Source organism: Balaenoptera physalus (genome assembly GCF_965194825.1).
Source record: "Balaenoptera physalus genome assembly, chromosome: 18".
Classification (NCBI taxonomy): Eukaryota; Metazoa; Chordata; class Mammalia; order Artiodactyla; family Balaenopteridae; genus Balaenoptera; species Balaenoptera physalus.
In genome coordinates, this window is record NC_138899.1 from 9,404,538 (window position 1) to 9,431,263 (window position 26,726).

At 36.7% G+C, this 26,726-nt stretch overlaps 1 protein-coding gene and 1 long non-coding RNA gene across 6 annotated transcripts in view; one reads left to right on the top strand and one right to left on the bottom strand.

Moving 5' to 3' along the window:
* LOC309647422 overlaps window positions 1-26,638 on the bottom strand; it is a 179,103-nt gene extending 152,465 nt beyond the window's left edge. Inside the window, exon 1 of the long non-coding RNA XR_014256040.1 lies at window positions 12,476-26,638. This is a non-coding gene — a long non-coding RNA (uncharacterized lncRNA). The remainder of the gene's footprint in view (window positions 1-12,475) is intronic.
* Window positions 1-26,726, top strand: part of FGF14 (fibroblast growth factor 14) — a 626,727-nt gene that overhangs the window by 527,503 nt on the left and 72,498 nt on the right. The gene's annotated exons all lie outside the window — the stretch shown is intronic.

Here is a 26,726-nt window from a genome sequence, read left to right on the forward strand (position 1 = left end):
CAGGAGAACAGCAATATTGAGAAGTTCTTTATAAGAATGTAGATTCCAAACCATTTTATGAATAACTCCAATCTTTCTTCTTTATCTTAATTTTTGTGATGGAACTCATCTCACAGGACTCCTACAAGCTTCCCTCAGGGACTCTTGTGGCTCCATATCATACTGTTTACTTAGAAGTGATATCACTCACATGTGGACTCTAAAGAAATGATACAAACGAACTTATTTACAAAACAGAAGTAGACTCACAGACATAGAAAACAAGCTTGTGGTTACTAAAGGGGAAAGGGGAGGAGGGATAAATTAGGAGTTTGGGAGTGGATACACACTACTATATATTGTATAAAATAGATAAACAAGGACCTATTTTATAGTACAGGGAAATATATTCAATATCTTGTAATAACCTATAATGGAAAAGAATCTGAAAAAGAATAGATATATGTGTATAACTGAATCACTTTGCTATATACCTGAAACTAGCACAACATTGTAAATCAACTATACTTCAATTAAAAAAAAAAAAAAAGAACCTGAAAGAGAAAAAAAAATGAACACACGTTTTCTCCTCATAACGTCATGATCATGAAGCAGCGGTCTCATTTCCAGGGTACACAGAAGTCGGAGAAGGTAGTATGATTTTGGTCTTGGCTGCTACCTTAAGTCTACTTGCTTTTACTTCCACTCTATTCTTCTATTCTTCCCATGGCTTTTGTGGTTAAGAGATGCCCACCATTCTGTACCTCATCCTGCCCTCTCTTCTCGTTTTGCCTCTTCTGCAGATACCAGCTGATCTCTACAATTTCTTCAGAAATCACTCACTCAACCTTCTTCTTCCTAGATTTAATGACTTCCCTTCCCTGCAAACATCTAAATTCCCCATCTGATCAATACTGCCTGTATTAGTTTCCCAAGGCTGCTGTAACAAATTACCACAAACTTGGTGGCTTAAAACCACAGACATTTATTCTGTCACAGTTCTGGAATCCAGAAGTCTGATATCAGTTTCACTGAGCCAAAATCAAGGGATTCATAGGGCCACGTTCCCCCGGAGGCTCCAGAGAAGAATCGATTTCTTGCCTCCTCTGGTTTCTGGTTGTTGCCAACATCTTTTGACCTGAAGTCACATCACTTCAATCTCTGCTCCATGGTCACATTGCCCCTCCTCTCTGTGTGCATCAAGTCTCCCTCTGTCTCTCTCCTACGAGGAGGCATATGACGGAGCTCAGTTCTTACCCAGATGATACAGTATAATCTCCCCATGGCGAGAGCCTTAACTTAATCACGTAGGCAAAGTCCGTTTTTCCTTATAAAGTGGCATTTACCAATTCCAGGGATTAGGACCTGATATCTCTGATGACCTTTCCTGAACTTACTGTATTGCCCAAGCAAACACTGCCATGCCCAGTGTGGGAGACTTAATTTCTACCAAGCCTTCACTAACAGCACTGGAGTGCTACCCATTTCTCCATAGTCCTGCAGATTTTACTCTAGTGCACACCAGCCTTTCTATTAGAGTTTGGCAATGGAATGCACTGATAATTGACCTTATTTTAATCCAGGAATTGATCATCCAACTTTCTAGCTACTTAACAGGTGAATTGAGGCAAAGATCTCATTACAGTAAATAAAGAAATGCTTATTAAATGAGTAAATGAATGAGTTAATTGCCAAATCCAGAAAATTCTTGGGACACCAGAGACACTTTCTATCTCCTAGGGAAGTCCACTTTTTAGTGACCTAGGATCCCAGGTTGATCTTGGACCTGCAGAATCTCCCTGTACGTGCATGGCAATGCCCCTGAATCCAAGTTCTTCCTTTAATGAGCCTGGGTTTTCTACAACAGGAAATTTTTAGGAAGCATCCTATGGAAGATGCAATTACAGGATCATCTGGTAACTCTCTCTGTTGAGAATTCAATAGTAACCAACATATATAGAACTTACTCCATGTCTAGCTCTCTTCTAAGTGCCTGACATATTAGCTCACTTAATTCTCACCAAACCATGTGAGGTGGTGGAGGAGGTAGAATAATGCTTCCCTTCAAGATGTCCACATTCTAATTCCCCAAACCTGTGACCGTGTTACCTTACATGGCAAAAGAGACATATCATATGTGATTAAGGACCCCGAGATGAGAAATCCCAGATTATCCAGGTGGACTAAGTATAATCACGAGAATCTTCAAAAGTGGAAAAGAGAGAAGCAGAAGAGGAGAGCAGCGTGATGTGATGATAAGGACTTGACTGCCCTTACTGGCTTTGAAGATGGAGGAAGAGGCCACAAGCCGAGGAGTGCAGGCAGCCTAGGAGCTGGAAAAAGCAAGAAGACAGATTATCCCCTAGAGTCTCCAAAAGAAAAAACAGCCCTGTTTGCACCTTGTCTCATCTCTGCTCCTCTTCCCCTTCTGTCCTTCATCATAGCAGTTTCTCCTTACTGCTAGCTCCTCCCCAGTCCTTACAAGAGATACAGTTCTACAAGATGCCTACAAGAGCCTCTTCCAAAATAATGATGATGATGATGATATTGACGTGGAGGAAAAATTAAATGGTGATGCTATACTTCTATGTAGCTATTGTTTGCTTTCTCAGGTTTCTACTATGGCCACTATTTTATTTCAGGTACCACAACTCTATGCAGTAAGCAGGCATATACATTTTACATGGAAGAGAACTAATACTTAAGGAGATTCAGTAGCCTGCCTAAGACCCCCCCCCCCAGGGAGTAAGAGGTGGCAATAAGGACCACTTGTTCTTCTCATCCAGCCCCTTGTGCTACAATGAAAAAGGCAAACGTTTTGAAGTCTGTAAACCCGGTTTGATTCTAAGTCGATATTTAAAGATCATGGAAACATCACTTAACTATTTTAAGCCTCATTTAAAATACTTTCAAAATGAAGATAAAGATCCCACCTTGTATATTTGTTATGAGCATTAAATAGGGTAATGCACTGAAACGTTTGCCTTGTTGTAGAAGTTAACTGAATGTTAATAGTTTTGGAAATCTTATCCTCTAGAGGATCTAGAATCTACTGTGGGTTAGTGATAGCGCCATTCAGACAAGGCAGTTATTTCTGAAATTCTTCCAACCTCGAAAGGTCCTGGTGTTTACTTTAGCCCTGGGTCATCAGTTTCCCTGACAGACCACAGATTTTTTTATGATGCCAGAAATGGGTTTTAGTTAGGGTAGACTCTTATTTGTTCCCAATACCTCCAGAACAATTGAGTAGTAAACACTCTGAAGAGTGTTTGGCAGTGCTGACTGGTTAATGCACTCTTAACTGGTATAAGAAATGTAACTCACTACTTTTTAAACCACTATTAAAATAGTTGTTTTCAGGCTCTCATTGTTTGTAAATATATAATTTCTATTCTCTCTCTTATTGTGGTTGGCATTTCTTTATAAATTAAACAGAGGAGAACCCTATGATAGCACCTTGTCATATTACATGGAACTGATTTTGCAGAGCTTCAGTCAAAGTTGTTATCTCCCTGCTCTTTGACACCTGCATTTTTAAAGGTGGTTCCCTCACAGGGATGTATAAGAATCAGGCTGGCTGTGAGCTAGCTGGTTCTTTTTCCAACTTAATTCATTTGTGCTTTCTGTAAAGAGTTTTGGATGGAAATAATATTATTCCTTAATTCTTCTTTTTTTTCTTTTTGATGTCAGTGCCCACCTGCAATTAGATCTGTGTCTCAGCCCAGGGATAAATAGCAAAGCTTTGAATTTGGAAGCACCAGGAACACAGCAATTCAGACCCTGAAGGGCAGAGACCACAAATGAGCTTCCTTGACCTTGACTTAGTTGCCGTCAGGAGTTTCTATTGCCCACTGTGACTCTGGTAATGCGTTTCCACTGAGAAGACAGGAAAGGTATGAGAGAGGCTCCACTCTCTGACTTCCCTTCCTGAGTGTGTATGTAAAAATAAATGCAACAAAAGCAAATCAGTGGAGATTTCTTTAAAATGTGTTACTTCTTTTTTTTTAAGCCAGAGGTATTTTTATCTCAACCCAGCAAGCATAATTGAAATAAAATTAGAGCATGTAAGGAATTGAATTAATCCATGGATTAAACCTGTCCATTCAGGATAGCATGGCTATTACGGATCTAATCTAAAATGCAGCGCTAGCTGTGTGCCTGTGTAAAGCTCAGTGCCCTGTGCTGAATACTAAGGATACCGGACCTCCTTGCAATCCTTAGTTTGGAAACTTCATGATAACATTGATTACCCAGTAAACTCAGAAACAGTTATTACGAGGCATGCTTGTCCTCGTCTCCTTGCCAAAAAAAAAAAGTCTGTTTTATTTTTAAAGTCTTTGAAGTAGCTCTAGGAATTGTTCAACAGTTAATGAGTGTCATACAGTGACAACAACAGATGAATGTGTTCATTTTAAATGGTTTGGAGGATCTAGTGGGGATATTCAGTTCTCAGTGAGCAGCTTCCAAGTCAGTCTTATTTAAATGATTTACTGTACTGTGTTTGAATCAGCCATGGAGGAGCAAAACTGTTGGCATTTTGGACACATTGAGGTTTGCTAATTGACATGCATAGGTAGTGCAACTACTGCATTAAAACAATTGCAGATCATCTCATTGTGGCTTTAATCTTTTAAAAATAGTCATAATATTACACATATATGAGATACACTGTGTAATATATATAATGTGTTTCATTTATAATATACAAATGATTTATTTAAACGAGGTACACTTGGGATAGGAGAATAGAGGGGTAGATTTCATAATAATTCAGACATGAACTGAAATCTGTATTTTTGACATTCCTAGGGTGAGCCTACCACACTGCCACATTTTTTTTAGTAAATAGTCAAATTTGCAGGTGATTGGTTTAAATTCATCTGTAATGATCCGGGTTAATGTCTCTGAGCACTTGAGGGTGACATAATAGTAAAGATCTGTATTGGCTTGATTTAATCAATGCAACTAAAGTGAAACATTGTACAACTAAGTGTGCAGTGATTATTTTCATATTCCATAATTAAGGTTACTGTGAATGGTCTTAAACTCATAGACAATCTGAGTTGTACAAAAGTCTAGGTTAAAGCATACTGTTTTCATTGTTCAATTTTTCTTTATAAATAAGCTACACAGAAATAATTGGAATAATGAATGTAAGTTCATATTTTCACAGATATTTTCATACATATCTTATGAAGAGATTTACTCTTTCTGGAGATTGAAGGAAGTGTAGAAAACACCCGTAGGAGAATTTATGGGAAAAAAGCCTTAGATGGCTATTAATAAGAATTATACATTTTTAAATATAAATACAAAAACACATTTCATTTGAAATGCCAAACTACTGGAACAGTGGGAGATTGATACAGCATTTTATGATCCTTAATTAATTAAGAGTTGAATACTTATTAATGTTTGTATTACCTCTGGTAACTGTTTTGTCGTCAATACCAAGCCATCTGCATTTTAAATGTAAAGGACATCTTCTAGTGCTATAAAATCTGTTTTTTAAAGATGACATCATTTACTTTAAAATGGGCAAATGAAATGAATAACATTTCACAAAAGAGAATATCCAAATAGCCAATAAGCTTATGAAAAGGCTCTCAGAATCATTACTTATCAGAACAATGTAAATTAAAATGATAAATTGATGCCTCTTGTCTGACTTGAATGGCTAACATTAAAACGATTGAGAATACCAAGTGTTGTCAATGACATAGAACAACAGCAAAAAGCCCACTTTCATATATTGCTATTGGGATGCCAACTGGTACAACCATTTAGGAAAACTTTTTGACAAGGTCTGCTAATGTTAACATACTTATTTCTTAAAGAATAGCAGTTCCATTCCTGAGTATATAACCAAGAGAAAGGAATGTTTATTTATACTAAAAAGATGTGTATGAAAATGTTAACAGCAGCGTTACTAATAATAGCCCCAAATTGGAACATCCTAAATGTCCATCAGAAGTAGAATGGATAAGTAAATTATAATATATTCATATTATAGAATACCACACAGCAATGAAACTATAAACTCACTGGAATACAGATAGATGTCACAGACATAATAAGAAGCAAAAGAAGCCAGACACTAAAGGGTACATCCTGAATGATTCAATATATATATGAAACTGAAAATCAGGCAAATCTAGTCTTTGATGATAGAGGTCACAATGGTAATTACCTTCAGGGAGAGATTATTGATTAGAAGGGGGCACAAGTGAGCCTACTCAGGTGCAAAAAATGCTTTATATCTTGGTCTGGTAGCTGTGTGTGTATGTATGTTTTTATATATGTTTGTATTTAGTGTATGTGTTGTGTCTGTGTATATGCTTGTGGTACATGCATGTGTCTATGTGCATGTCTGTGTGAGTCTGTGTTGTGTGTATGTGTATATATGTGTATGTGTATAATGAATCTGTAGACAAAACTTATTATTTGGATGCTTTAATATATGTAACTTATATTTCAATAGAAAGAAAAAAGAGGGAGTAAACATGACCTAAAAAGCACTTTCAGTGTTCCTTTTCACAATCACCCTTGCATTGCCATAGTTTCTTTCTTCACTTATATGAAAAAAAAAATGACCTGACTACATTTTGATAAGTTTTGGTATGGGAAACAGAGTATTTTTTTCAAAATTCAAATTCAGATTTCCTTCTAAAATGTTAACTATGATTTTGCTATGATAGCTCAACTCAGAATCACAAACTGAACACCAAGTCTTCACCTACCCCTTGGATATATTAATTTTGGTCCTATTTCATAATTTTAACTTTATTATTAGTCAATGCTTACTTTATTCTAATTTATTTTCCCTAATTTTTAATAGCAAAAATATTAAAACCTTATAGGACTCATCTATTGGCCACCGGTGCTATACATAAAGAAACCATGTTGTTTTAAATAGTCTATCTGCTGAAAAGTGCTATTTTTTCTTATACAGTCTCATTACAGAACATACGTCTTTTATTGACATAATGTGTTTTGTCAAGCATCAGAAACATCCATCCACTGATAAATTGCAGCTGCTGTCTCTCTGACATTTTATATCCTTTGGGGCCAGTGAGCATCTCCCACTGGCATGTCCCTTGGTAGTTTTATATTGGAGTAATTAATTCTCATCTTAAATCTTTTCACCTGCTGTCAGCCAAGAACTAGCTATGAAAAGCTGATTTGCCAAAATTTGTAGACTTTAGATGACAAAAGTGACGAGTGTACTGTTGAGTCTCAAGTACTCTCCTTTTTTCTAATTATACACCTGTGTCCTGGCACAGCCGTCAGTCACACACATCAAGGGGGGCGTCCCCACATCTGAGGGACAAATGAATGTCTACAAAGCAAGGATTTCAGGTCCCCAGATGGAAGATGTAAAGGCATGTTTTCTCTCTGACTGTAGTTGATCTATCATGTCTCTTCATGAAAAGCTTAAGAATCCATTATTATGATAGATTTGGGCACGAATGGAGGACACTACTAGAAAAGATGTAGATACCTGCACTGTTTCCAATGTGCGAGTCTAAATTAAGCAGATCATTGGGTTTGCAGTTTACTTCAAATATTCAATTTCACATTCTTATTTTAAGTACCAGAATTATAGACCATATTATTCCTTTTCTATTTGTCTGCAATATAGATTAACTTTTAAGTTATTGATATCTAAATTTAATGATAGGAAGATAGTTATTTCTTTACTAAAACACAGATTTCTCTCTTCTTCACCCCAAGTCCTTGGACTTAACTTTTGATGTAAGCCTTCCCACTGCTACCCACAGCTCTCACAATGGGCCTCTGGGCTAATGCATGTCCCCTTCTGGGTTTTTCAGTTGAGTCTATTTGATTTTTCTTAAGAAAAATAACTGCCTGTAAAGGAGGGATCTTGGCTGTTTTTCTATCACCCTTCTTCCTTCTCGTTGCCCTTCTCAATAATTTAATTTGTCACGGATTAATTTAACACTTCAGTTAATGTAAGAGCTCCGAAGTACTAGATGAGTTTCTTAAACTCTGAGCTTTGCTTTCCTTTCCTTTCAGTTTGGGATAAGTACTCCCTACCTTATAGGCTTATTATGAGGAATAAATGGGTACAAAGCATTTGGCATAAGGTAAGTACACAACAAATGGCTGCTATCATGTTTCCAATTTGTTTTTAATTGATAACTACTCAAGATGACCCAGAGAGTAAGCCTCACAGGAAGTGAACTGAAGAAAGGATAAAGAGGTTATCCATCCTTTTGACTTAGAGTAACAGATGGGCAGTGCCTAGTCAAGGCAAAGTCGGGAAAGATAGGTAGACTGGAAATCCTATTAGTAAAAACAAATCAGGTAGGCTTAGCTCTGCACAGGGATACTTATATTTTACAGGTTCATGTTGCACTTCCTTTGGTAAAATAGAACTTTGTTCATCTTACATTGATTAAGTTGTGTAATTCTCTGAAAGCTTATAAACAGTTCTAGAATGGCTAGAAATATAATTTATTGGGAAACGTTTTCGGTAGATTGCAATTCTGCCTAAGATACCTCTTTGTAAATATTGACGGAACTCTCCAAACGATCCAAACACTTAAGAGTATAGTTGTGATCCTCAAAAGAAGCCAAGAGGGTTTCAAATTGATGTTGTGGTGTGACAGGGACCCCCCCATTGTGACGGTCTTGTTTGAGTTGGACCACAGCACATACATATATGTCTTTTTCAATGGCTTTTCACCATTATAAGAAAGCTAGAGGATTAACAGAAACTAGGATGGAGTGTATTATCCAAAATACCCTGTACAACAGAGGGAAGACCTGCTTTGGCAGGCATCCAAGCTCAAGTCCTTTGGAAGCACCAAAGCTGACAGAGAAAAGAATAGTTTGGTTGGGAATGATTTCTTTATCACAATTGCTAAGTATGGGTTTGGTCCAGGAATATTTCCATCTAAAGAAGTTTTAAGAAAATAACAAAAGAGGCAAAAACTAATCTTTCACTGCTGACACTCTGACACAGAATATTCTTAGTGGATTCAGGCTTTATTGAGCTTTCGAAGGTTTCATGTGGCCCTGGATATTTTTCCCAAGACAAAGGTTTTGGTTAGAAGCTGAAAAACAAGAGCATCTTCAAGTCAGGGTTCATGTCTTAGTCACCTTGACTTTCCAAGAGCCTTGCATACAGTTCCTAATGTATAATAAGCACTCAATAAATGCATCTTGGCTGAGGGATTGAATGAGCAAGTGAGTGACGAATGATGAGGATGACCTAGAATTTATTTAGATCATCTATGTTCTATACATTTGTGCACGGTAACTAATTTTTTACAGTCTCTGGTTCTCTCTCTTGTGTTGTTTTGATCACCAAGACCATAGCTGACAATCCTCTATGAGACCAAAGAGTTAAAGATGTTTCTCAGACTATTATGTTTGCTAGGCAAGTTTTACTATTTTCTCTATTTTACATAAACTCATGCTCATGCAAGAGCTAGATCCTGATGGCATCCAGGGTACTGATTAAGTTTACAGGAAGAAAGGCAGGCAGTGTAACTTAATAGAGCATCCTTATTCAGAACCTCAGAGGGTAAATTTAACCTCTTATTTCTCCAATTCCTTGCTAGTAAGAGGGAAAAAATGAATTCAAATGGAAAATAAAAGATTAAGTGTCTCTTCAAAGAAGATACTGCGAAACCAAGTAATAGCATTGGTAATGATGAAATTGTGTGCCTGAGGCTATAATAGACAGAAGGAAAGAGCATAGCTTGTCTGTGCCTTGCTCTTCTGAATAATGTGTCATTTTTTAAGTAAAGTCCCAAATAATTAATCAGTGTTTACATTTTAGAGAAAATTTTGTTTTTAAGGTTTATTTTGTGTTTTTTAAAATTTATGTTTCAGGCACTTCAGAGCTTCTTTTGCTAATTCATGAATTGAAAGAAAAACTTCACATTCATTGATTAAAGGATGGAACCAGAAAAACAAGGTGGGGGAAGGGAGTAGAAACTTGATTATTATATGAAGTGAGTGTGGCCTGAACATGGCCAGAATTCCAGATGCCCATTGAGAAACCAGGATCCTGGGAGAAGATTATAACCATGGGTTAACTCATGGACCTGTTTGGAAGTAGCCACTTAAGTTCTTAGAATAATTGAACAAGAATACTCTGTTCTTCCTCATATGAAATTCTTTAAAGATGAGAGGAAGAAGCAGGTGAGATGTGACCTTAAACATCTTTCTTTGAAAGAAGATAAAATGATTTTACATAGTTTTTAAAACCTGCCCATTTAGTCAGAATTGATAAAGAATTTGAGTTTAGCAAAATAACAGTTATACCTACTATTACAATAAAAAAAAGTTTCCCGTTATTAACAGTGATTATCTATGCATTGTAGGAATAGAGATAATTTAAAAATATACTTTCTATATGTGAATGCATGTCTTTTATTTTCTGATAAAAATAAATATTATAAATAGTACATTGGATTTCTCTGTTTTAACCTAGAGTTTTGAAATGAGACATCCATACAATAGAATAGGACGTATGAATGAGGGTATAAGAAGGTTAATGAAGTACAAAAATAGCATATTTTTCTTTATTAAAATATGCAAAAACCATGCTGAGATAGACTAAATTTTTTAATCCAGTCAAACTAAAGTATTGTTTATGTTCTGTAATTATTTTCAAATCTCTGTAGCTGTAGGGCTTTTACATTATTTTGTCTTCATAAATGACATATCAAAATGGCGACCTGGGTAATTCTATCTTAGGGAATAAATTGATATTATGTTATTTGTTAGACAATTGTATCATTTCACTTATAGGTGTATTTTTAATCCCTTTCTTTTGCCATGCTATGTAGGGGAGGGAGAGCAAGAAGTTCCAAAAGTCAAAGATGTATATGTCAAACAAAACTTTTAAACCTTAAATCTCCCTTTAGAGTTCTGTAGCTAAGAGAGCTTATCGCATCTCTTGCTAATAACCCCCCACCCACCTGTCCGCACTACTCTCCTTAGTTTCTTTCTTAAGCCAGCCTTGACTTTTGCATACTCAGGTATGTGGAACCTTTTCCTCCCAGCTCACACCTAGTTTTTTTTTTTTTTTTTTGGAAAAGTGCTTAGGAAAACTCTACATAAGGGAGTGTTACCCCAATGGCTACATCATCCTCTTCCTCCAGCTGTAACTGGTTAGTATCTTGGGTGAGCTGCCTAGCAGACAAACATATCCTTTTTAAGTCAATGAGGGGAGGGAATTAACAATGTGATGTCCCTCATATGGCTTCATTCATCTGCTTTTGCCAAAGTGTCTCCAACCTGCTCTTCCCTTGTCTCCAGTGCTTCTTAAAATATAAGGTTAAGGGCAGCCTCAAGTACCTTGAGTCACAGCCCTGGTAGCTGCAACAACACAAAAGAATTGCAGGTGGTTCTCTATGAGCTGATGGAGATTCTCTATGATTAGCCCTCTGGGGTGCCATATTGTTCAGTCCATGAGCATTCTTTCAAGACCTAAGACTTGCACACACTTCATAAACCTACCTTTCATCTTAAAATTACCTTCTGAGTACCTTTCCTCTATTGCCTTTCACGAATATCTGCCATTTGTTTCCCAGACTTAAGATTCACTCCACCCTTTCACGTCCTCACCACAACAATCCTATTACTGGACTTTCCCAAAAACATTGTTGCTTAATATAGACTCCCACCTTCACCTTCTTTCCACCAGCCCAAATATCAGGATCCAGATCTAGTAGGGAAATCAGTCTTCCTCTAACCCTCTTGTAGAGGTACACAACAACTCCATTCTTTCCTCTACTTGACATCCTGGGCTCTCTCTCCACATTAGGAGATGCCCGCTTTGTTGGTATAAATGGTTATTGTAAGAATAACTGTCTAGGAGACTAATAAGTCTGTTTAGGTTTGTTGTTTTTTTTTTTTTTTTTGCTTGCTCATTATTTATAAATCAGATTGCTGATTGATAGTTATCAAAACCATTTTGGAGACACAAAGACTTATATGCAAAAGTTCATTGCATTATTATTCACAGTAAGTCCAAAACTGGAAGCAATCCAAATATCCATCAACTGGTGAATGGATAAACAAAATGCAATATATCCATACAGGGAAATATTATTCAACAATAAACACAAACACATTAAACATATTACTGATTCCCTTAGGTTAACCTCAAAAACATCATGCTAGGTGAAAAAGTCAGACCAAAAAAAACCCCTAAATATTATATGACTCCATTTATATGAGATTTCTACAAAACACAAAATTATAGCCACCAAAAGCAGATCAGTAGTTATCGAGGAGCAGGTGTGGAAGAGAGGATAGATTGTAAAGAGACCTGAGGAACTTATAGGGATGATGGAAGTGTTCTAAAACTAAATTGTGGTTATGATTGCATGATTGTTTAAATTTACCAAACTCATTGAATTACACCCTTAATGGGTAACTTTTATGGTATATAAATTCTGCTTTTTGTAATTTTTACAGTTTACCTTTTTTTTTCCGTTTATTTATTTTTAACATCTTTATTGGAGTATAATTGCTTTACAATGGTGTGTTAGTTTCTGCTTTATAACAAAGTGAATCAGCTATACATATACATATATCCCCATATCGCCTCCCTCTTGCATCTCCCTCCCACCCTCCCTATCCCACCCATTCTGCTTTACTAAAAATGTTAAAAATGGTGTAGATACATTTTTTAAGTCCTCAAAACTATACTTTTGCATAGGTCTATTTTACTTTTTTTTTCAGATCCCCCTTCTTTGGACAATGTTTCTTAAACTTGAATGCACACACAACTCGCCTGGGAATCTTGCTAAAAAGCAATTCTAGGTCAATGGTTCTGGGGTGGGAACTGAGATTCTGCATTTACCAGCCCCCAGGTGATGCCTGTGTTTCTGGTGGGGGACCATGCTTTTGTAGGAAGTGTTTGGTTGTCTCTCCATTTGCTTGGCCTTTAAGCGTTACTTGACTTCCATTACAAATGAGCAGAAACATTCATCATTTCATCCGACAACTTATGGTATGGAAGGAACCTGTCTGATGATTAAATTCTGTAGCTATGTCGGTATGTAGGTCCTTCGACCTTTAAAATGTAGGTTGCTGCCTTGTACTGCTTCAGTGGCCATTTAAATTAAGCCCAAAGATCATCTTATTTCCTCTGATTCCTCATCAAAGTCCTGTCGTTAAGATTGTTTTAGGAACAAGTGTCTCTGAGAATAGAGTTCTGAAGGAGTGACTTACCTACATACACTTTTCCATTAGAGGTAATATAACTCAAATACATGAAACTTTTATTTTAATTTTATTTATTTTTTTGAAGTATATTTGATTTACAATGTTGTGGTAATGTCTACTGTACAGAAAAGTGATTCAGTTATACATATATGTACGTTCTTTTTATATTCTTTTCTATTTTAATTTTAAATATATCAGTTTCTAGAAGACTTTATACAGAGTCAATTTGAAATTCTTTTTTTCCTGACCAAATAGTGTTTAAAGTTCAGAGACCAAGGACATTGTAATGGTGACTTAGAGGGAAGGCATGGCATGGAACAAAGAACACTGGTCTGACGTTCAGGAGATCTGGGTGAGGCTGGAGGTTTTGCTGCTGCCTGTAGGTACTGCTGTGAGGATGGTATCACATCTTTCTTCACCTGTAAACTAGAAATGTTTTTGCCATGAACCTCTCCCCTTTGACAGTCTGTTAAAGCCTTTGGGCCTCTTCTAAGAAAAGCATTTTGAAATGCACAAAATAAAAGTCCATAGATTGCTAAGGAAAACAATTACATTGATACATTTTTCAAAATATAAAAAATGATAGAGTGATGTGTTTTTTTCAAATTAACATATTAAATAAGATCTAGTGGCCAATCTAAATAGTGATGAGCATAAATATTTTGAGATCTCTGCAACTAATAACAAAATGAAAATACCTATACCTTCTATTAATAACAAAATGTTAGGTATGGATAATACCACCGTGGTTTGCTGCTTATGTGCATCGTGGAAGAAGATGTTAAAGTTCAGTAAAAGATTAATGACACGAAAGATGCATTCTTTCCCATTTTAGTTTGCAAAGCCTCTGTATCCTGTTCACTCACTGCTTGGGAGTCTGTGGTCCCCAGATGAAGTACATCTTCCCTAGAAACTCTGTAAGATCTCAACTTTACCAATTAACTGATGATGATTTGGGTAATAATATAAAGAGTTTCCAATCACGTAACATCATTAAATAATTCAGAATGCTATCACATATTTTCCAGAGAACAACCCTACTGGGGAAGATGAGTGTCTTTTAATCACTTTTGTTGTAGATGAGGGAACTTAGATAAAGTTGAAGTGGTTTAGCAGCCATATAACTGGTTAATGATAAATCGTTTGGTATCAGATCTAATAACAACCTCTGGGACCCTTTTTCATATCATCCCTCAATTTAGGAAATTAAATAACAAATTTACTTGTTCATCTTTCACTGTGTAATTCAGATAGTAACAAAATTACTTGTTAGAGACCTTCAAACTTGAGACCTAAAAGATAAGCTTCAATATTTAGGCCAATCCTTTCATTTTACGGATGAAAAAGGGAGGCTCATAGAAACTGTGTCATGCCCAAGGTCACAGTGTTAGGAGATGGCCCAGGCTCTTCCAGTTTTGCCCTTCAGCACCTCGTCACGAAAAGGACAGGATTCAGAGCTTTCTCTGAAAACAAACAAACAAAAAAGTCAGAAATATTTGAGAACAGGATACTTTGGAAACTGTAAAGTAAGCATCCGTGTCTGTAGGAATGAACTGTGAACCAGCCTAAAGAAAGAGCCCCCTCGAGGGTTGGTTGGCGATACCCCAGTGTCGGAGCAGGCTTGGGGTGTGAGGAGGAGGCTGTGAGCAGAGATGAACAGAGCCGGGGTGAGAGAGGGCTGAAGTCCTGCGGACGCCCGCTAAGGAGCCAGGGATCTGGCCTAGATGAGTAGGAGATCCAGGGCACGGCAATGACGCGGTCACCGGTGGTGTTAGACTGCCCAGTAAGTATGCTGTATCTAATGCTACGAGCAGCATGTAAAGTGAATTACGGTGTTGTTCACTTGAAATGAATTTTGGGAAGGAAAGAGCTGTGATTATTATAATACGTACATTTGGAAGATAATGATGAAGTGGGATTTTTGAAACCAGGTCCTAGAACAATTGTGTACAATAACCAAAGGCCTATTAACTTATAAATACCGTAGGTGTACAAAAATGATTAAGATGTGGATTCTGTTTTCCAGAAGTTTACAATCTAAATTAGTTAAGAGGTCAAACTCTTGATTCAAATACAAGGTCTGCCAGCTCACTCCTAACTGACTAGTTGTCTGGACTTCAGGAGTTTCTTCCTCTACAGAACATGGATCACAATGGAGACACCTTATAGGACGGTTGTGAGGAATAAATGTGTTTATTGGGTAGCCAGACCTGTTTGTAGGATCAACAACTAAACACCATGACCCATTTAGCCAAGAGTTAATTTCATTTAGTTCAAGAGTCCTAGAACTCTGGTTGAACTTTTCATGCTCTGTTATATTAAAATCCTTTAGTCTATCATGCATCTTGAATGAATCTTTTACCCTAGATCCAGAGAGCAAAATTGTTTTGCGCTGTTGCTACTTGCTTTGCTGTAGGTCCCTTTACCTGTTTGGCTTTGCTAGTTTGGGTCATCTCAATTGGTAACAGCCCTCTGCACTCATTTGTAGGATAATTAATAAATTGTGAATTAGAGAAGACAAAGTCCTTTTTTCGTTATCCTGAGTTTTGCTATTTTTAGATTTTATGATAAGCTCTTCAGGGCCTGCACCTGGGACAGCCAGGCGTGCGTGTGATGACATCCGCAGATGTGACGTGAGGCTAACGACTGCTGTGGTGTTTATTGGCTATTGTAAAAAGGCACATGGTTAAATATTTTTAATCAGGTTTTATGAAAACAAAAATAAAATCCTGGAATCTAAACTGAGCTCTTTTTTCTATATGAAGTATTTTTCTAACTATGTGCACTTTCATCAATTCATCTTGACATATTGTTTCACTGTAAAACATATAAAACAGGTGAAAAGATTTGCCTGAATTGTGAAAATATAGGCATCGCTGTCACACTTTTAATATAGGACATATACTCAAGTGAAATAGCACTAGATCAATTCTCCAATCTCTCAGAAGTTAAGAACTCCAGAGGGCGTTAAAGCTTGCACTCAAATTTTGCCTGCATTCTGGTAACTAATTAGAATGGAAGAATGTAAGATGAGTTAATAGCAGAATATCCAAGAATTGTAGCAAGGACCAAAATATAGTTTTCACGTGATTTAGGAAAAGGAGAAATTGTGAATTACATCATGTACTAAGTTACTATATTTTATGAGTGTGTTTTCCCTGTAATCATAGCAAAGTATTAAAAAGTGACATAAGCTTTGGATTTTTCTCTTTGATATCCAGACATTGCCAGCTCCATCCAGTATATGCTCAAAACCTTTACGTAGAAAAAAATTCTAAAGGAATAAGTTATCTCTTGTCTGTTTGGACACCAACCTCCCAGTAGGTATTGCCAGATAACAGTAGGTGTATTGTAGAGTCATACCTTCCAATAAGACAGAGATGCCAAATTATAGCCTCAAGCCATATTTTTATCACTAATAGCTCACTCTGGTTCTGTTAGCAAAAGCTGATTATTCATACTCTAGATTTGCGGTGGAGACATTATTTTCTATAATTTATTAAGGAATCTTAACTGAATTTCTTATGGTAATTTTTTAAGATATAGAAAACATTAAATTAACAGCTTTGTAAAATTAAACATGAGATTACAAATTTTTATTGGATTGAAAATGCATCACTTTGTTCAAATAATGAGTAATTAATAGAGAAATGTTATAAGAAGCACAGAAATAGAGAAATGTTTTAAGAAGCACAGAAAGAGAGAAATGTGTAAGAAAAGGAAAAAGAGAAGGAAAAGAGAAGGAATAAGCATGAGAGATAGAGAAAGACAAAAAGATATTCAGTAGATTCACAGATACATATAAGTTACAGTAAATGATGTTCTTTTATTAATTATACTGAAAATCATTTGAGTTATGAGTTGCTAATTGCTATTTTTTTGGAAACCTTTGTTCATTAGTTTATTTAACTCATTCCTTAAACATATATTGTACCTACTAGATACAAAGCACAGTACTAAACTCTGTGAAGGAGAACAATAAAAAGCATATTTCTTGCTCATTAGTCATTACTTACAGCTTTTTAACTGCACCAATCCGAAAACCTTACCTTCTCCATTCAGAATGGATTACCAGACATAAATAATGCCTGGGCTTTACCAGCATTGTGCAAAATAATATCACTATTGTATCAGATAAAACCGAGCCGAGGGCCTAGGAATCTAGCATTTTTCTTACTTCCATGGTATATATTATGAAAGTTATTAGAAACAAAATTGTGAGCTCAAAATAATTGAAATATCTCCCTGACTTGGCAATAAGTACCATTCTCTCCCAACCACCTTCTATTCAAAACTGCAATTCCTGCCACTCCCTTTCCACTCACTCCTTTGTTTGCAAGTGTTGTAAAATAAGTATACCTTTCCAGTTTAAAAAATTATGTATATTCAGCAATTATTTTCCCTAGCCTGTGTCTTGTGTACCTACCCTCAGCATGTTCTTCTTCTTTTATTTTTTTTCCGAGTTATAAAATACTAGAGGAGAAAAATGATCCTTTAGTTCAGAGCCCAACCCAGAAAAATGAACATATGGTACCAAAAAGGAAAAAGGAAGACTGCTTAATAGGAGGCAGTAAGTACATGAGTATATGGGTCTGATTGCTTTGATACCTCTTAGGTTTCAGAGAGAACATTTAAGGTGAGTAATCTACATCCAGTTCCAGGAAAAATCATAATGTTACAAAGCCACTGAGTCTATTTTCTTTCTATACTCAAGTACAAACTGATTCTGCTCTGCAGCATTAGCAACTGAGGGGTATTTATCAGGTTATAGGTTTACTCAAGAAATAAGTTCAATATTTTGATGCAATTCTAGTTTTCTTCAAGAATTGCAATGGGAATGAGTCTTGGTTATGTCCCAGGAACTGATAAAAAATATAATTTTATGTTCAGCCTTGGCAGTTAGTCCACTAAAAGTGATGTGCTGTCTGGAGTGAATAAGGTCGTGACGCATCCTTTTCTTCCTCTCTCCTTTTTCTTGCACCATTTCTTCTTTTTTGCTTTTCTTTATAATCTTCTCTGCCTCTTCCTCCTTCTGAATTTAGTGGGCTATGTTAGGCTGGATAGAAGCTCATGCAGAACATTATAAATGGTATTTTATTCCAGAAAAAGAAAAATAAATCACCTTAAGGAGGTGAGTATGTCTGTGTATGTCCGTGTATGTGTAATGGAGTCATGATTTAAGTGCCGATATTTAGAAATAGTGTTTTCATCTACGTGAATGTCCTATGGAATGTCCAGTTGTGTAGGACGCAGAATAATTCCTTCTTGTCCTGTGAGACTAACTCACCCACTGTGGGGCACAGCATCTGTTACTCCTATATACGAAATGCCAGCAGCACTTAACTTCTACACACCAACAAATTTCCAAAATACCTCTAGGGTGCATCCACCCATCATAATTACCACTATTGTAGATATTTCTTCCTCCACTTCATCTCATCTCTGTCCATCTACTCCACCGCCCGCTTCAGTCTGGCTTTGACAATCTACTCACCTACCCAGCTCAAACTCAGAAACAGTATTGAAACCATTCTTACTAAAGTCCCTACATACTGCTAAGTGCTCATCATATTTGACTTTTCAGTGGCCTTAGACATAGATAATTCATTTCCCGCCTGAACCACTTCAGTGACATCCACAGAATCACACCTTTCTGTGCTCTTCCCTCCTTCCTGTGTTTCTGCTGGTTTCTCTTCCAGTGAAATTGTAGATATTTTGGTTCCTTAAGGCTTGATCTTAGGCTCTGTCTAATATCACTCATCTAAATATATTCATAGTCGAAATTTCTGTCTAAATGCCAGTGACTTCTGTCTTTATATTTCTAGTTTAGATTTCTCTTCTGAGCTCCAAACTTGTATATTAATTCAACTGCCTTCTCAAAAGTTCCACACCAATACCTCATATGCATCCAAAATGCACTATGTGATAGGCTGAATTCATGTTCTTCTGCCCCAAACCTGGCTTCCTCCAATGCTTCCTGGCTCAGTAAATACAGCAACATCTGCACAATTCCTCATGCCAGAAACCTGGGTGCCATCCAGGGCACATCTATCAGATCATATAGTCAATTGGTTACCAAATTCTATATTTTCTACCACCTACATAGCTCTTAAATCCATCAACTGTTCTCCATTTCTGCCATCAGTAAGGTAGCCTGTCCAAGTCAGCCCCTATTCTTGTTGGGGTCTCTGTTGCAAATGAGTCCTTGACTGTTTTCTCAGGTGCTCTCACCTCTTCTAATCACCCTTCTCAACAGGTCAGTCAGAGCGAGCTTTCAAGAACATCCAAATCTCATCATGTTGCTCCACTGTTTCTTTGATTCATTAGATGGGGTCTGCAAGATAGGATCCTTGGGCCAAATCCAGAAGGTCTCCTGGTTTTGTAAATAAAGTTCTATTGGAAAATAGCCACACTCATTTACTTATATTATCAATGGCTGCTTTCATGTTACAGCAGCAGAATTGAGTAGTTATGAGATTGAATTCATGTCTTGAAAAGCCTAAAATTTAATATCTGACTCTTTAGAGGAAAAGTTTGTTGACCCCTGCATTCAGCACATATTAAATATGCAATATATGTTTAATGAATTATTGTATTTCTGTGCTCTGAATACAGCATAGGCCTCCTTGTTGTATGGACTCTCTGTTGTTCTTTATAATTTTCTTGTAGACAAAGACCTCATGTTCAGTTAAGACTTTGTGTTCTCTTCAGACCTCAACCATGTGAGGAAAAGAATTATGCATTTAGCATCAATTATAACAGTTGCCCCAAAAGTTATTTGAAGTAGCTTTCAGATATGTGCTCTTTTAGAGACAACTTCTGTCTGTCTGCTATAGACTAAATGTTTGTGTCCTCCCAAAATTCATACCTTAAATCCTAACACCCAATGGGATGATATTTAGAGGTAGGGCCTTTGGGAGGTGATTAGGTCATGAGGGTGAGGCCCTCATAATCATGATTAGTGCCCTTACAGAAGATACCCCAGAGAGCTCCCTTGCCCCTTGTGCCACGTGAGGATACAGCAAGAAGGCAGTGGTCTATGAACCAGGAAGCAGGCCCTCAATAAATGCTGAATCTGCTGGTGCCTTGATCTTGGACTTCTCAGCCTCCAGAACTGTGGGAAATAAACGTCTATTGTTTATAAGCCACCCAGTCTGTGGGATTCTGTTATAGCAGCCCTAAAGGACTAAGACACTGTCCCTCACTCAGACACTCACTACACCCTGTTTTGACATCCTTTTAAGGGAGTTATGCCAGGCTATTATGTCAGATTTTCTAAAACAGTTTAACAGTCCATTATCCAGGCAGTTTCATCATTAAGTAAGTATTTGTGAAGCTTCAGGATATTCTGTCTTTTGATTATGGTTTCAAGAGATACCCTCATAAGGCACTAATTCTATTTCCAAAGCTCTCTAGAAGGAGGTAGAAGCTTATACACAATACAGCTGAGCTGTACTTTGTCAAATTATCTTGCCATCTACTTCACCAAAATGTGTCAGTTGGAAGTGCACAAACTCGAAGAATATAGAGATTCTATAGAATAAATAAATAGAAATAAATCAGATTTAGAAATAAATCTGATTTCATTTTGGTGAAGTAGATATCTATTTTAAAAGTGGAGGCATTTTTTTTGAATTACGGTCAAGATAAGTATTATGATCATTTGCTATCCTAATTGAGGGATAATTGGGGACCAGATTTTCATACTAATGCAAACAACAGCTGCATAAGTCTCTTTAGGTTTGGATATACTTTATGATTATTATAATATGCATTATTATTATTATTACTGTATACCTACATTATCACATTATTATATACATAAATTGTGATTATTGTTATATTTAGCAATTAAGTTTGAAGAGTAGGTATCATTCTCATTAGTTTTTATATTTTATATTCCTGAATCACTTTTGAGGATTTGAAGTCATCTTTGAATTATAAATTTTCTTGAAACTCATTTAACAGAAAGGAGAGGGTAGTCCCATAGGAAAGTAAAAGAAATTTTCAGCTGACATGCAGCCCAGGGTGATTTTTGATATACTCAGTTTTAATTCAAGACACCCTTTCTGTTTGCAAACTCTGAAATATTAATTCATGAAAATAAAAGCCTATTACATCATGGTGCTATTTCAGTGTTTCTGTGGAGAGCTAGTCAGAGAACATCCTGAAAAAATAGCCATTTATTCTATTTAAATTTTAGCAAAAAGGCAATGCACTTGCCTGCACTCGCTACTAAGGCTGATATTACCCATGTGCATGCTTCTAGATCTGTTATCATGTAATTCCTACCATAACTTCCATGAAATTATTACTGTTGACAATTCTGAAGACCTCTTCCCTTTGAATTATTCTAAGTATTTTTCTAAAGGCTTTCTTTTCTAATGTTTTACTATATCACTGTCCTCTTGCTTTTCTCCTTGCCTTGGGTTGTCTTCCTATTATCCTAAGAATGTTTCACTCTGGGAGGGGAATGGGAAGTGGTCTTCCAGGTAGAGCAGAAACAAAATTCTGAATTTGGGATGGTGAGAAAAAGTAATGACTATTACAGAATAATACACACACCACATATTTATTCATTTTCCCCCAAACATTTGACTGCTCAGTGGTTCTGTCAGTGCCACACATTATTCAAACTGATGTAAAGCCATGTTTCTCGGCTCTAAATCTTTTTTTTCCAGCACCAAACTATGAAAAGAGATCTTTTGCTGGAGCAAATCGCCCCAGCAGTGCATTTGCCCTCACTGCTCATAGGCACCCCTCTGCTTATCAAGAGAACAACAGCTGAGTTGGGAAAGAGTGCAGGGAGGCTTACGAGACATCACATCAATGTCACACCAAGGCATTGATGTGACTTTTCTATCCTTTGGGCTCATATAGCCTAAGAAACTTCAGATGTGAAAGACAAAAGGGATATCAGAGTGAACAGCTTTGAATGTGAAATGAGAACGATCAGACAGGGAAAACAAATGTCTCCAACCTTCCTTCCCCAAATGGACTTGAGTTAAAGAAAAAGCCAAATAACACTTAGACTTGAGTAGATGTGTTGTATGAATTCTGTTCACTCACAATGCATTCAAAATTCACTGGAAACCTTTCCTATGCAGCAAATATTTTGTGTTTACCATGTCTGTACAAGGTAGTCTTTGCCTCAGATCAACTCATTGCCAAGTGATTAATGCTCTAATCAACCATACCTCTGCCTAGTAGTAGAATACTGTAACTAGTTTTAGGAAATAATACTTCAAAATTGAAGTTAGCTCAAAATGTTACAAATGTCATCCCAAGGTCATTTGTTATGCTTTTTATTTACTCTAGCCCACACCGTCATAATTCCAACACACACACACACACACACACACCCCTCTACCTAATCCCATAGATCAGTTGTTTACATAGGCAGTTATTTATCTGAACAGCCCTCCCGTAGACACAGGAAAACACAGCCTACGTTCTCACACAAAACTTAAAATGACAACTTGTGAGATGCATAGGACTTAAAATTCGTGTTAGTCTATTCATTGCAAGATTGTGTTCATTGACCTATAGGCATATTTAATTTTTTTTTAAGAATGAGTTTTCTTATACAAATGAATCATAAAATAAAATTAGACTAACCTACCCTTTAGGCATTTATGTTGAAAAGAAACTTTTATTTTAAAGTCACCCTTTCCCAAAGATCTCTAGCCCATTGCTCAAACATATGCGGTAGGTGAAGTTTTAGTCTCCACTACTTAGACAACTACCATCATCAGTGAATGGATGGAAATAAGAGTCCAGTCCTCAATGTGATGTGATATGTGGAGAATGTGATCTAAGGCTGTGTTTTGAGTTTAAAGTCTATAAATGTCTCTGGGATTCACATATAATGCCATTTGAGTGTGGTTTCCTATGGCTAAGAGATAAGTAGTTTAATATTTCCTGATACTTTTTTCCATTTTGGTCCACCTGTATTTGATAATATAACATTGAAAACACAACATTTGCTATTATTTGTTGTAGACCAAGTATATGATAACTCTTTAAGTTTTTAGAGATCAAAGTATTAAACTATATAATGTGATGTGCATGTCTAGTATGTTAGCTTAATTTACCGAAATATAATCTATAGGAATGGTTTGAAATCTTGAAATCAAATGACAATTTAAAAAAAAAGTTTAAAGAGAAAACAAGGTGTATAAGAACGCTGTGACTTCTTATAAGAAACATCAGTAAGAAATGGTTTGTCACATTTTTGCTATTTTATTTCAAGATTCTTTCAGTATTAGAGTGTGAAAAATAATTTATATTTCTGATTTGTTTTAAAGCATAGTTGTGAGGACCTAGATGAGAGAAAAACAGTTATGTCTTTGAAAAAAATTAAGACATCATAATTTCTCATCAACTGATCAAGACATATTCAGGTTTGACCACCCTTTCCTCCCCAAAATACCAGTTAGACATCTGAGATGTGGAATAGTATTATTCAAACTTCAGTTTAGATTGTTTTTCTTACCTATTATTTTCTGGACAAATTGACTTATAAGTTACAATGTCAATAAAATCAGCTGTTTGTGAATCAACATAATAATTATTCTGAGGTCAAATTATTTTATCACAGGATATTTTTCAGATCAGAGGCTGAGATAAAACCAAAAAGTTTCCCAGAGCTTTTCTAGAGCACACATCCTTAATTTAAAAACTAATCCTTACCTCCTTATTTGTTGGATTTGCATCATAGCAAAATATCTGTGTGGAATTAAATGTCTACTACATGCCCTTAATATGTTTTATTTTTATTATTACTCTAGGGGAAAATGTGAAAGATATATGGAGATTGGGATTTGTTTGTTTTATTCCACTAGAAAAAAAAAAGCCATTCAAGTCAGGTTTTGTTTTGTTTTGGGGTTTTTTTTGCATGACAATGAAGAGGTCCTTAACCAAATCTGAAAATAGATAGATAGATAGATAGATAGATGAGAGATAGATAGGTAAAATAAAGTCCTTCCAAAGCACTGAAAGGAGATAACAGGGAAGAAATTTCAGACCAGAGCTTATCCAAGGACAGGAAATGCCTTTAATAGATACTTTCATAATTAAAAAAATATCTTACCAGCTACTAATAACCATATGCATTTTCTTAATCCAGCCTTTCCTTATAGTTTTTTGTCTCTGAATAAAAAACTAATTTTTGAAATAACTTCAAGACAATGAAAAGATTATTTTGTTTTTTAGAGACTTGTAATTTCCTAGATATTCCTTCTGTACTGACTTTAAACATCCATGTTTCTATTGAGTTTGAACACACACACACACACACACACAGAGTAATTCATAACAATTGAATCCCTAAGGTTTATCCCTAAGGTTGATAATTTTCATTTTCTTTGGTCTGGTCATAAATTTTAAAAATGAAGAAATGGAGTACAATTTGTTTTAAAAGCAGTACATAACAGTAAAAAGCAAAGGCTGAAACCAAAGCTCAGTCTGCCTGCTAATGTGTTGTCTCTTGATTAATCATCTACCAATAAGTATTTGTTTGGTCAACTCTTGTTGTGGCTACCACCGTCCCATCTCCCAACCTCGCCATTTATTTTGTAGAGGGTTTACTAGAAACTTGACCATTTGTTTATGTTTGTTATTCCACTCACCAAGAAATACTTCCACACTATTTGCTGGGAGTGAAATAACAAGCAATAACCAAGAGGTGGAAACAACCAAAATATCCATTAATAGATGAAGGAATAAGGAAGAAGGAGTATTATGTAGCCATGAGAAGGAAAGAAATCCTGCCATTTGTGACAACATGGGTGGACCTTGAGGACATTATACTAAGTGAAATAAGCCAGACAGAGAAAGGCAGATATTGTGTGGTATCACTTATATGTGGAATCTTTAAAAAAAGAAAAAGTGAAAACCGTAGAAACAGAGCATAGGTCATGGTTGCCAGGGGCTGGGGGTGAGGGGGTGGAAAGGGAGAGGTTGGTAAAAGGGCACAAATTTTCAGCTATAAGATGAATAAGGTCTGAGGATCAAATGTATAACATGGTGACTATAGCTGGTAACACTGTATTGTATCATTAAAATTTGGGGCGATAGTAGGACTTAAATGCTCTCTCATACGCACACAAAGATAAGTATGTGAGGTGATGGGTGTGTTAATTACCAAGATGGGGGGAATCCTTTCACAATGTATACATGTATCACATCATTACATTACATTTTAAATATTGTACAATTCTTTTTGAATTTTATTTTATTTATTTATTTTTATACAGCAGGTTCTTATTAGTTATCTATTTTATACATATTAGTGTATATACATCAATCTCAATCTCCCAATTCATCCCACCACCACCCCCCTGCCCCGCTTTCCCCCCTTGGTGTCCATACGTTTGTTCTCTACATCTGTGTCTCTATTTCTGCCTTGCAGACCGGTTCATCTGTACCATTTTTCTAGATTCCACATATATGCATTAATATATGATATTTGTTTTTCTCTTTCTGACTTACTTCACTCTGTATGACAGTCTATTATACCTCAATAGAGCTGAAATTTACAAAAAACACGTTAGAATATCCAGTTGAATATAACATGGGCTGTTGTTGTTGTTTGCGTGCCCTGCTGCTAGGCAGCTCTAAGCCCCAGGGGTTCAAGGATGTGCACCAGAATAGAAACTTCAGGCTTTGAACTGCTGATTAAATGTAGAAACACTGTCCATGTATTCACTGGACATGGGTCAAAATGCTTGCTATTTGGCGCTAGGAAAAAAAGGCCACTGGCAGTTCCCTGTACGTAAATCGCCATGTTTTGCAGCTTGTGGCCATTTGTCTTAGTCGCCTCTGACTGGGAGCAGGAAGGAGCTGGGCTGCTGGCAGCCGTGTCCAGCCTCCTCCACAGCCTCTGTGAGAAGTCTGCCAAGAGGACCATTCTCTCTGAGACGGACCGACGGCTGACCAAGCAGACACTTCCCCTGGGGAGCTAAGAACTAGAGAGAAAAGGGCAGACTGCAAGTGGTAGGAATGCCTAGAGACTTACCGAGAGGGAGAGCATGCCTCTGCTTCCTGAGAGCCTGGGTAGTGGCTAGCTGGAGCGGGGGAGTCGAGGGGAGGAAAGAGGGAGAGAGAGAGCAAATAAAGCAGAAACAGGGGAAGCAAGGAAAGAAGTTGAGTCATAAGAATGACAGAGTGGATGTGGTTAGAAGCAGACTACACCCTTTTCCAAGGAGATAACTGCTTGAGTTGCCGATGTGGCATTGGAGGGGTGTGTGTGTGCATGTGTGTGTGTGTAATATGGGGAGAATCCAGTTATCTCTCAGTGTATTTACCTATCGCCATGTGTCTCTTTGCATCTCTCCAAGAAGCCTTATTGTTGACCTAAGGTCAACAGAGCTGCTAACATTAAAGTCCCACTAATATGTTCAGTGAATTGATCATTTTCATAATAAAATGTAGAGTCAACGAATCACAGCTCTATAGAACAGCTCTATGGTTTAGCGATTTCCTAACCTCAGGCAGGTAAATGAGCCAATCAGTCTGGCTGTAGGAAGCAA